A 4,847-nucleotide genomic window follows, 5' to 3' on the forward strand; every position below is an offset into this window, starting at 1 on the left:
TGTTCATGCTCCTTGTTACTGCAACGCTTCTTATGTGTTACTGTTTTGGATGAGGAAGTCACTATGGATGGGAGAGTCCCAAGATACCATGTTCAAACATAATAAGCCTTATTTTGAGGAATTTTGTAGCCATTTTCCACAACATGCTAATCAGACTCCAGCAGGTTAGCATTTGGGTGCCACAATACCTTTAACTCCTCCAGCAATTAGGAGATATAAAACTGTGGCAGGGGAAGTCAAACCGTCATTAACAGGTTTGTAATGGTGGGTATAGACTGGTAACAAAGCATCATTATACAGGTATATTACAATTAGGGTGTGTAAATATTTTGTTTGTTTATTTTTTACTAATTTATTTATACGTTATGAGTTTCGAGCCTAGACCAGCACTTACAAAGGTAGGTGGTAGTAATCAGAGGTATCTGACTTCACCACGGCATAAGTAACAAAAAGAAGCCACTTACTTACGAATCTGTAACCCATGATTAGAGTTGACTGTGATAGTTCCCATATTAATGTCCGATTGTTAATTTAAAGAAAAAACTCAAGCCAAGAAAACCAAGTTTATTTGTTATTTTTATTATATATTTATTTTATTTTATTTATTTATTTATATTATTTCTATTTTTATTTATTTATTTATTTATTTATTTTTATTTTTTATTTTTTATTTTTTTTAATGCTCAATTGCTCATGGAGGGATATGAACGTAAAGCAAGGAATGCCCTTCTGTAACATGCCAGAGTCTATGTCAGATAGTTTGGGTTACAATATTGTTAATACTTTAGTGTGAGATTTTGAGTAGCACAAGCAGATTTTGATAAGCAAGTCTCTCTCTCTCTCTCTCTCTCTCTCTCTCTCTCTCTCTCTCTCTCTCTCTCTCTCTCTCTCTCTCTCTCTCTCTCTCTCTCTCACACAGCCTTTAACGCTAAAAGCAACGCCCAGATCATAGGGACACTGTACTGAATACATAGACCGTATTCTCAAATTATCTCGGTTGCTTTAGTTAGACCTAAGTAGAAGCTGTCAAGGTTTTCATTTATTTATTTTGTAATGATTTTAGTGCTGGTTAGACAAGGATTCTGCTCCAGCAAAAAAATAAGAACATCCATTAGAACCCTGTTGTGGTCTTCAAAATCATGTCGTTATGAAAGTAAAAAAAAAATAAAATTATATATATATATATATATATATATATATATATATATATATATATATATATATATATATATATATATATATATATATACCATAGTCTTTGAAAACTGTCTTTATGAGAGTAAAAACGGTCTTTAGAATCCTGTCTGTAAGAATTATATATATATATATATATATATACTCGTATATATATATATATATATATATATATATATATATATATATATATATATATATATATATATATATATATATATATATATATATATATATATATATATATATATATATATATATATATATATATATAACGCCCACCTATGCTATTATTATTATTATTATTATTATTATTATTATTATTATTATTATTATTATTATTATTATTATTATTATTATTATTATTATTGTTTGCTTACATCATGAATGACAGATTTTGGTGGTAATGTATAATGCCATGTTACATGCGTGACTTGGTGTACGTATATATATAAAAAAAAAAATATATATATATATAATATATATATATATATATATATATATATATATATATATATATATATATATATATATATATATATATATATATATATATATATATATATATATATATATATATATATATATATATATATATATATATATTTAAAAAATCAGATTATGGCACTTACTTTTAACAAAAAAATATCATGATGAGTGTATTGACAATGTGAGGGTGAAGTGAGATAAGATGAAAGAGAAGTGTCATGTGGTGTGGATGAGGTGCAGTGTGGTAAGATGAAGTGGAGGGAAGTGAGGTGAAGTGAGTTGAGGTGAGGCGAGATGACATAATCTGCAGTGAGGTGAGGTGAGATGGAATAAGGTAAAGAAATGACAGTTTATAGACTCTATATGAGGGAGTTGTGAGATGAGAGTAAGGCGCTGTGTGGTGTGTATGAGATGCCATGAAGCAAGGGGAGGTGAAGTGAGGAGATAAGGTGAGTTGACATGACGATGTGATGTGAGGTGAGATGAAATAAAATGAAGAGACTACAGGGCTGAAGTGAAGAGATGACGGTGATGTGGTGAAAAGTTAATGACCACTCCCAAGGGCTTTGCCATGTGCAATATTAGCATTAATGTTTAATTTTAAAGTTCACTTCATCTCAATTAACTTCACTTCATCTTATCGCACGGCGCCTCATCCACACATCATGACGCCTAAGCTTCATCTCATCTCACATTGTGTCTATAAACTTTGCATGTATATCATTATGTTAGTAAAAGGAAGTATCATAATCTGAGTTTTTTTTTTACATAATATACACCAAGTCACGCACACATAACACAGCATTATGCGTTATCACCCAGATTCTGTCATGACCGCCTTAGTCCATTATGTAAGTAAAAATCCCAGTTACTGCTACTACTACTACTACTACTACTACTACTACTACTACTACTACTACTACTACTACCACTACTACTACTACTACTACTACTAATAATAATAATAATAGATGCATTACAACAGTTATGTCTGCTGCACAACACCGTTAACTCTCGTTTCACTCCATCCACACCCTAAACTTTTCTTCACATTTCTTCCTTTCTTCCACCAAAAAATGTAGAGAAAAATATCTTCCATAAAAAAAAATGTAGAGAAAAAATAAGTACAACACGTACTCTGTTTACATGCCGGCGAGAGAGAGAGAGAGAGAGAGAGAGAGAGAGAGAGAGAGAGTGGAATACAAGACTTTTAGTCCTAGACTTTAGTCTGCGCAACACCTAGATCTCGTTTCACTCCATCCTCACCTTTCTTCCAAAAATGTAAGTAAAAAGAAGTACAACAATCACCCACTAAATTGTTTAAGGAGTGCAGCTATACTCACAGCAAAGGAGGCAGGAAAGATATCTACACTTGGAAAATACTAGAAAAATGGGCCCCAATCCAGCACTGGGATCCATTGAAAGCTTTTATAATGACAGGACAGGAAGACAGTGGAAGAGGATGTCACTTCCTAGCCAGGCATCCCACAAAGGCAAAACCTGCCACTAGTTTCACCGTCAAAGATCCAAAAATTTTCAACTGTGTTCCAAAAGATCTGAGGACTCTGACAGACTTCTATTGCGAAATTCAAGAAGAGACTGGACCTGTTCTTGAGTAGACTGCCAGATGAACCATCGGTACAAGGTTATACCCACCTCAACAGGACAGGCTCAAACTCCATACCTGACCAATTGAACGTAATGAAGTGAGACACTGGATCAGAAGGCAGTAGTGGACCACCACGGCTGTGAGGCATGGACCTCTCAACATCAAGTAATCAAGTGAGTGCATTTTACTCATGAAAATAAGTAGGCGGACCTTCGCCTGGCAGGCGCGCTCTCCTATTGGTTCTATTTCCTTGGGCTCGCTATCCTAAGAAACTCCGGGAATATGCGTCCCGGAAGCAACTTGAACTCACGGTCACTCACCGCGTCAGCCTGCACACTACGCCAGCACATCCGCTCGCATGGCTGCCATCCGCCTGCTGCTGGCCGCCACCCTTGCCGTGCAGGCCTTGGTAGGGCTAGGGAATGTTATTCCTGACAGCCCAGCGTTGCAGGGCCCTGGCCGCGTCCCCCGCCCTACGTGCCCAGCGGGATGTCCCAACATTAGGAAAGGAGGCTCTTATGATTATGAAGACCCTTTTTCCTTCACGCCCAATAGTTCAGCGGTGGAGATCACTTACAACCTGCGAACTACTATTGGAAAATTATATAGATTCCGTACGGTGGAGCTTGGCGAGGTGAAAGACGTGCACATAAAAATGTTCGAGGGGTCTGACTCTGGAGGGATATGAAATGTCGGGACCAATTAGGTATTGCAATGGGAAAAACATTGATTCTGAATGCCTTTCTATCCCCGCCACCACCACTTCCGCGACCTCCATGATTACCGCCACCACGATCACCACTGCCATTACTGAAACTGTGACGGCCATCACCCTCACCAAAGCCGACAAGGAAAGCTCTGAAGACTCTCAGAGTTTCGAGACGATCCTTCTTATCCTGAGCGTAGCTTCGGTGCTACTGTGGATGCTACTGGTGGTCAAGAGCGGTCTGAACTATCGTAGGACCTTGGCTCTCCTGAACCGCCGCATTGTCGCTGCCAAAGAGCATGGCGCGGACGTCTCCACACGTCTGCTGTTTTCTCTCCGGGATGCCATGGTGCTGGACTTCGGGCTGCGGCTGTGCATGTGCGTGTTGCTGCCTTGTGTATGTGTGTTCGCCTATGGTCTGTACCTAACCACGACCCAAGACACACAAAACATCTCCGTGGCCTTCTACATCCTGGGCGCAGCCTGCCTCCTGGTGCATGGCTTCTTCTGCATCAAGAAGGTCAATAGCGTCATCAAGACGGTGATTGTGGTGCAGCACAGGCCGAGCTCTACCAGCCGCCGCCGCCGCCGCCGCTACAGCAGCAGCGGTGAGGACAGTTCAATCTCAGAGAGTATTGGGGAGATGCAGGGATGTCCCAGCCGCGCCGTGGTAACGGTGCTGAATGTGTGTCTGGTGCTGTTGCTAATATGCCTCTGTGTCATGAGCTACGGCCTCTATATCGTACTCAAAGAGGCTGAAGAAGCAGCAGGGCAGGGGACGGTCGAGCCAACCCCGTCAGGAGGCACAGGTGACGGCAATAGGCAATGAAGGAGGGGAAGCAGGTGAGA

Source organism: Scylla paramamosain, chromosome 11 (genome assembly GCF_035594125.1).
Source record: "Scylla paramamosain isolate STU-SP2022 chromosome 11, ASM3559412v1, whole genome shotgun sequence".
NCBI classification, from domain to species: domain Eukaryota; kingdom Metazoa; phylum Arthropoda; class Malacostraca; order Decapoda; family Portunidae; genus Scylla; species Scylla paramamosain.